The sequence below is a fragment of the Crocuta crocuta genome, unplaced genomic scaffold (genome assembly GCF_008692635.1).
Source record: "Crocuta crocuta isolate KB4526 unplaced genomic scaffold, BGI_CrCroc_1.0 scaffold164, whole genome shotgun sequence".
Taxonomy (NCBI): Eukaryota; Metazoa; Chordata; class Mammalia; order Carnivora; family Hyaenidae; genus Crocuta; species Crocuta crocuta.
Window position 1 is genome coordinate 3,932,060 of NW_027530016.1, and position 7,417 is coordinate 3,939,476.

Below are 7,417 nucleotides of genomic sequence, written 5' to 3' on the forward strand. Positions count from 1 at the left end.
TGGGGCTGGAACTTCTTTCATGCTCTGGGTTCATATAAGAGCACAAGCAGATACTATCAGAGACACACCTCAATCTGTGTCTGAGTGGAGTGTAGATCAGACAAGCCCCCCAATGATGCTCAATTTTTTGTCCTCCCAGAATGATTCTTCTGTCCCTCACTACAAACCAAAGCCCTTGTGGTTATCTCAGACTTACTGTTGGGGGAAATTTAATTCCAATTCTGCACTGAATTAAGATGACTAAATCCTATCCTCATATAATTCAAGGAAAATGCATTCATTGCTCCTGCACTCTGTGTATGTTCCTGCAGTAGGTCCTACGGAGGCCTCAGTCTCAAGGGGCATTATATGTCTATTTAACACAACCTTTACTTCAAAGCTAAATATTAGAGATTGTCTTATTCTGGCATTAAGGCTTTTTGACCACAGAACCCCAGGTAGTCATGTGGAACTTACAAGAGAAGGTAAAGAATGTTTTGGACAAACTCTCTCAACATTCCCTAATCTTTACACCATAGCTGGTCACAGTTAAGAATGGTTCATAGAAAAGTTCGATAAAATTGCTTTGAGTGGGGTGCCTGGGTAGCTCAGTCGGTTAGGCGTCCAACTTTAGCTCAGGTCATGATCTCACGGTCTGTGGGTTCGAGCCCTGCATCAGGCTCTGTGCTGACAGCTCGGAGCCTGGAGTCTGTTTTAAGATTCTGTGTCTCCCTCTCTCTCTGACCCTCCCCCACTTGCATTCTGTCTCTCTTTCTCCCTCTCTCTCTGACCCTCCCCCACTTGCATGCTGTCTCTCTTTCTCCCTCTCTCTCTCTCTCTCAAAAATAAATAAACATTAAAAAGATTTCTAAAAAGTTGCTTGGAAAGAGACTGCAGGACTATTTCTGGTAGTATGGTAGATTCATAACCTGAAAACCCTTGGTCCCTCAGAACACGAAGAAAGTCTGGATAAAAATTCTTTTAGTTGCATTGCTCAGCCCCCAGTAGAGTAAGTGGACTCACCAGGGACCAAAACCACAGAGGGAGCAGAGAACCAGACCAAGTAAGAATCAGAGATGACATTAAGCCACCATTTGCTGAGAGATTTGTCAGCAACAAAGAAGCTTGGGCTTTAATGCCCAGGCTCCTGTGATTGGGGCAGGAGTAGACAATTAGAACAAAATAGAGCTGTTGAACTGACCCATATAGGACAGGGCTGCCATTGCACATGCTAGGAAGAAGTTACACTCTTCCATATTTGCTACAAATACAACTGGCTATGATACAGCTGATGTAAAATTTGATTCTTATATTCTATTGCTCACAAAAATGAATTTCTTGCAAATTAAACACCCTTATGCTTAAAAAAGATTTTAAAGCTTTAGATTTTTAGAAGCAAATACAAGATAATATTTTTATAACTAGAGTGAGATTTGTTAAAGAACAAACAGAAAGCACAAAGAGGAAACAGTTTATGTTTTTGGCTACATTAAAATCTAAACATCTTTGTGGGACACCTGGCTGCCTCAGTCCTGACTCTTGAACTTGGGAGTTGTGAATTCTAGCCCTAGGTTGGATGTAGCTTACAAAAAAAATCTTAAAAGGCAAAACTGTGTTATTAAGGAAGTGAAACTAAAAAATGTAAAATGGCAGGGCAGAGACTTGAAGAAGTTACTAAATAAAAGGCTACTATTTAGAGTATATAAAGAACAACCGAGAGGTACCTGGTGGCTCAGTCAGTTAAGTGTCTGACTACAGCTCAGGTCACCATCTCATGGGTTGTGAATTTGAGCCCACATCAGGCTCTCTGCTGTCAACACAGAGCCTGCTTCGATTCGTCTGTCCTCCTCTCTCTCTGGCCCTTCTCCGCTCATTCTCTCTCTTTCTCACAAAATAAATAAATAAACTTAAAAAAAAACCTTAAGGGGGTGCCTCGGTGGCTCAAGCATTGAACTTCGGCTCAGGTCATGATCTCACAGTTCGTGGGTTCATGCTCTGTGCTGACAGCTCAGAGCCTGGAACCTGCTTCAGATTCTGTGTCTCCCTCTCTCTCTCTGCCCCTCCCTTGCTCACACACTCTCTCTCTCAAAAATAAACATTAAAAAGTTTTTAAAAAACAACTTAAAAAATAAAGATCAACTGAATGTCTGCCTCCTCTCCTACAAACACTCTTATCTTTTTGAAACTCATTTCTATATAAACAATTCAGGACACAGTGTCATTTTTGGCTGTCATCGTGTATCCGGTACAATGCTGCACATTGTAGGCACTCAATAAATATGTACTGAATAAATTAATGAATGAAGCGACTTTCTTTTTAAACCAGAAGTGCTATTTAGAATATTAAATCATTCACGATGCTTTTGATGTAATAAACAGAAAACCCAACACATATTGGTTTATAGTAGAAAGAAGAGGAGGGGAGAACTCTTATAACTGATTGGTCTAGGATGGGTCTGGTTCAGGTGAGGCTTGATCCAGAGCTCAAATGAGGACCTGATTCTTTTTTTTTTTTTTTTAACAAATAGTTTATTGTCAAATTGGTTTCCATATAACACCCAGTGCTCATCCCCACAAGTGCATGAGGACCTGATTCTTAACCTTCACTTCTGAACTCTACTCAGTGTGGGCTCCACTTTGGGGGGAGATTTCTCTTTTTGCAGTATTGGAAATAGAAACCACCGTAAGCATGTTAAGCATAAGGACTCAGTGGGAAATGAATGCATATATGTCGGAAAGGTTGGCAGACGAAACCAGGAGACTTCCACTGTACCTGCCATCCAGAACTCAGGACTCTGTCACTGCTACTCCTTCCACCACGGCTGCCACCACGGCTGCCCCATACCCTTAGAGAACTGACAAGGGCACCTGGAGTCATGAGCACAGAAGTTTGCTCATCAGCTCATTCTGTCACACGAGGATGGCCTTATACTCCCTTCCGTCTTCCAAATCTTGCACCGCCACTCATCAGTCATTAGCAGAACTCATGAATTTTAACTCCGTAAAAATCTGGACAATGTGATTTTAACCTTCCATACTTTATAATCTGGGAGACAGGGAGACATAGAAAGGAGCGAGATTGGAAGCTAAATAACAATGAACAATATTGTGCAGTCCACTGCTTGCACTAATAATCTTTCAAGCAGACAACAGAACTATGCTCCCACCTAATGCACCTGTTCTCTTCTTCAAATGATAACATGTGAATCCCCTAGTCTTTATACCCATGGCTATGTGATGCTCCTCCCTCTTCGTTTTTAGTCACAAATTCTACCATCAGACACTCTAACCAGGAGACTATCATAAAATTAACCACCAGCAGCAAATCTCATAGAAAAGGAAAGGGAAAAGCCCTTAAAAGAAGTTTATTAATACAAAATCAAAGCAAGGAAGAAAAATGCATGGTTCCTATGGTCCTTTCTTCTGCAACAGGTCATGAGGCCGTAGTTGGTGTTTATTACTTCCTTATTCATTATTCTCTTTGCCCTCAGAAATCTTCCCAGCCAGTAGGGTGACATAGACCTTTAATCCTGAAGGATCTGAGCCCTAGAGAGTCCTGTGTGGTTGAACAGCTGTAGATGTCCATGAACATGTATCACTGAACAAGGAGTTACTAGAAGGAACTCTAGAGGAACTCCTGAGTTGAAGACGTGCTTGTACCTGACTCCGTTGTGTGGCTACATCCCCATTTCGCCTTGGAAATACCATTAGTCAGCTCAGCCAGGTCGGCAACTTCCTTATTTCCTTGATAGCCTGATGGAATCATGAACCTGAAATGTCCAGACGCTGATTCAAATTCTTATTCAAGGATCTATGTACCGCCTACCAGAAACACAGCCCAATGTCATAGGAACAGGAAGTGCTATTTTGCAAGAGCATAACTAGGTTTAATTGCGGGACACAACCCTCTCACTTCTACTGTTCATGTGTACTGACCATAAAAGAAACAGCAATCTGATTTCGAACATACACTGCCCATGAAGGACAGTACCCTCAGCTTGCTAAGTGTTGTCTCCTGCTTGGGGCTGTACCCGAGTCCTCAATACTTCATCTTACTGCTCTGTACAGCCAGCTGCAGTGAGGTTCATAATAAAACTATTGAGTTCTATGGTAGTCAGTAGACTGTCTCATTTCTTTTTCTGTCAAATGGGTTTCTTAGCAAGACATACCATGATGGTGAGCAAAGTATACAGAATATCCAATGATGATGATGCTGGCAGAAGCACTGCAGGAAGGAAATGCAAATCTGTACCTGAAATAAATGTTTACTCCCCACATGGCAAATCCCTGTGCACTTCAGATGGAAGGGCTCCTGTGTAACCTGTCTGCCACCAAGTGGCTGGCTGGTCTACCTTGGAGTATGGTACCCTACAGTGGGGCTCAGAGTTGGTCCCTGATGTGAAAACGCTGGGTGCTCGGCGGCCAAATCAGCCTTGATGAGAATTTCGTGTTGACAAACTCACACATGCTATACCCTCCTATCCCTATTCATTGTGAACAATCACCTTCCATGCTGGGGAAAAGACTGACTGACATCTACAGAAGTCTTCCTGCCCACCTGCTTCTCAAAAGCTTCCTCAGGAGTAAATGCCTTTGATGAACATTCACTATATGCTCACACTCAGCATCCAAGTGGTTCACCCACATCATGTTCCTCAGACCGCTTATCACCAACCTTCTGGTCCCGTTCCTTCCAAATCTCTGAATATCCAGCCAACCTGCAAGACACTGGGTTTGTCCAAGCCACCGGCTTTCTCTCTTTCCAAGTTGACAATGAAATGTATTGCTCAATCCTCTGCTGACTGGGAGGATTTCCTTTCTCCCAATATCCTTTAGGGCTACCTTCCAGAGAGGCTATTTTAATACATCAATCCACTTCTGATTAATGCCAGTGTACTGTGCTTCATTCGATGTTTTCTTTCTCAATCATCGGGTCACAGGGAACTCCCCGTGAGCTCCGTGCTGTGGGTTGACAGAGAAGGGGTGAGTGCCATGGGGTCTTAGATATCTGCCATAATCCCCATTGAAATTAGGGAACTTTTCCAATGGCAGCACCTCCCAGTGACATTCCCTAAACCTAGGTGGTCAGGTATTACAGAGCTTTTCAAGGATACATGATCCTAACTCCACTATTTTCCTCGATGCCTGAGGAAGAAGGGGAGCATGGCTAGGGAATGGATGAATACCATCAATCGACTCCAATATTCCTGACTCTCTGAGCATTTTTGACTTATCTGTATTAGTTGGCACCACAATTTCATTTAACGGGGGCCCCCACTGAGCCCACGTTGCAGTAATATTTCTAACGAGCCATTTCCAGGTGCTGGATCCACTACGCTGAGTGCATAATCTGAATTACGTTCATTTTTAAATGCCACCTTTTGAATCATTTCCATGCATATTTCCTGGGTTTCTGCTGATAAAAATTAGTGGAATCTCGCAAATCTGTTGCTACATCAACGGTCTTCTGGGGATCAGACCTTGTCTGTCTCCTCTTGGGGCATGCTAGCTTCTGATTCCAGTTCTAGGAGTGAAAACTAGTGAACGTGAAAGGTAGGGATGGGGCATTTGGAGAATCAGCACCTCCTTACAAGGTGACTATCTTATAATCTTCAAACCAGGCTGTACCACTGTTATCAAACAAGGGCAGAGGATTGTTGAAGACTCAGCAGTGTTTGGGAGGGCAGTGGTACTTGGATTCACTCAAATCCACCCAAATTCCCAGGGCCTCATTCTTTCCCAATCAATGCCTTTGATGTTCACAGAAGAGACCTGGGGAGGCTGCCACATGACATTTGTAATTTTGCAAAATTCTGTTACCTGCAGCAGTACACTCTGCACCTAATTTCTGCAACACTAGCCCTGAGGCTACATGAAATAAGCGGTCCTTCTGGGCATTTATTAAAGCTTGTATCCTCTGACCATGCTTGAGCTCATCATTATCTTTCTTTAAACTCTCTTGGGCAGTTCAGGGCCTTCAGAAAGTCAGAAAACCTTTCACTTCTGCTGCTGCTGCTGCTGCTGCTGCTGCTGCTGTGCCAGACACCACACACCCACAAAACTGGTAAATGGTCTCATGCATATTCCTGCTATTTGTGGAGCTTTTCGTCATCTGGAAACACCACAGAAAGATGGCTCTGCCTCCTATCTATCTTTCAAACTTACCACCAGGACTTCACATTTGCAGAATTTGAATCATGCCCAGGACATGGGCTCTAAAGAAAATACAGTTTAACCATTGAAAATTTAGCCATCCAGTTAGCCACTGAAATTTTGAAGGGATGTAGAAGAGGAGTGGGCAGACTCCTAGAGCCAATGCCCAGTGTCAAATGTGTATCACAGGTCCATCTGGGGACCGCCTCACTCCCTCACTCTAGCTCAGATGTTCAGGGAACGGACTTCTGGTTCTAAATCTAGCTCCTGCTTACTTAACTTCTGTGTTACTGAACTTCTCTGTGCCTCAGACCTCAGTTTTTCTTATCTGTTAAATGGGTATGGTAATGGTACCTACTTTGCTGTATTGTAAGTCCGCAGCGCTCCTCAATCACTGTGTCAGTTTCTTATAAATCGTGGACTACTCGTAGGGGCTTTGGTAGTAAAACTCCAAAAGGTCCCACAGGGAGCAGGTGACTCCTAATTGCTGGACCTGCCGCCGGTGGTTAGTACAGCTCTAGCAAGTACCTGTTCAAGAATAGATGAATGGGTGGAAACTGCCTGAAGGAAGGCGAGGTATTCAGGTAAAGGTGAGGAGGCAGAAGGGAACGAGGTCGGAGTACTTTGGTGTTTACAGGCCTGACCCTGAGTTGACTCCTGACTTTGCCACTTACCAGCAGCCGGACTCTGGACGAGTTCATTTACCCAGCTTCTCCGATCCTGAAATGGAGCGGGTAATATCCACCCTGGCACGCCACGGGCGCTCGGAGATCTCCCCGTCCTCCCTGCGGACGCAGACACGCAGCTGGAAGCCAGAGGACCTGAAATGGGGGTGCTGCAGGAGGGTCCCAGCGCGCCCCGCGGGCACCGAGCGGCACGTGGGTGGCCGCGCGCGCCGCGCAGACTCGGCGGGAGACTCGAATTACCCGCGATTCCCGGAGTCGATGCGGGAGGGGCGGCGCGCGGCCATAGAAGGCGGAGCCCGCGGGGAAAAGGAAAGCGAGAGAGAGCCCCCCGCNATAGCTTACCATCTCATCAGAATTCCATAAATGGCACAAACAAGCCCCCTTGCCGTCTGCACTCCGACCGACCCATCGTGCAGGCCTCATTACTGTTCTTAGCATACAGCCAAGCATAGGCCTGCCTCTGTNGAGAATCCCAAGCAGGCCCTGGGGCTCCAACTCAGCAACGGTGGGATCATGACCTATGTATGAGATCATGGCCTGAGCTGAAGTTGGACTCCTAACCCACTCAGCCACCCAGGCGCTCCTGTTTTACCATGTGC

At 45.1% G+C, this 7,417-nt stretch overlaps 1 protein-coding gene across 2 annotated transcripts in view; it reads right to left on the reverse strand.

Moving 5' to 3' along the window:
- CEBPZOS (CEBPZ opposite strand) overlaps positions 1-7,100 on the reverse strand; it is a 48,388-nt gene extending 41,288 nt beyond the window's left edge. For both annotated transcript variants that reach the window (XM_077764277.1, XM_077764276.1), the window contains exons 1-5: positions 6,807-7,100; positions 6,491-6,660; positions 4,655-4,941; positions 3,640-3,749; positions 2,753-3,025 (exon numbers count right to left, since the gene is read on the reverse strand). The gene's annotated coding sequence lies outside the window, so the exon portion shown is untranslated. The remainder of the gene's footprint in view (positions 1-2,752; positions 3,026-3,639; positions 3,750-4,654; positions 4,942-6,490; positions 6,661-6,806) is intronic.
- Positions 7,101-7,417: the final 317 nt, after the last annotated feature.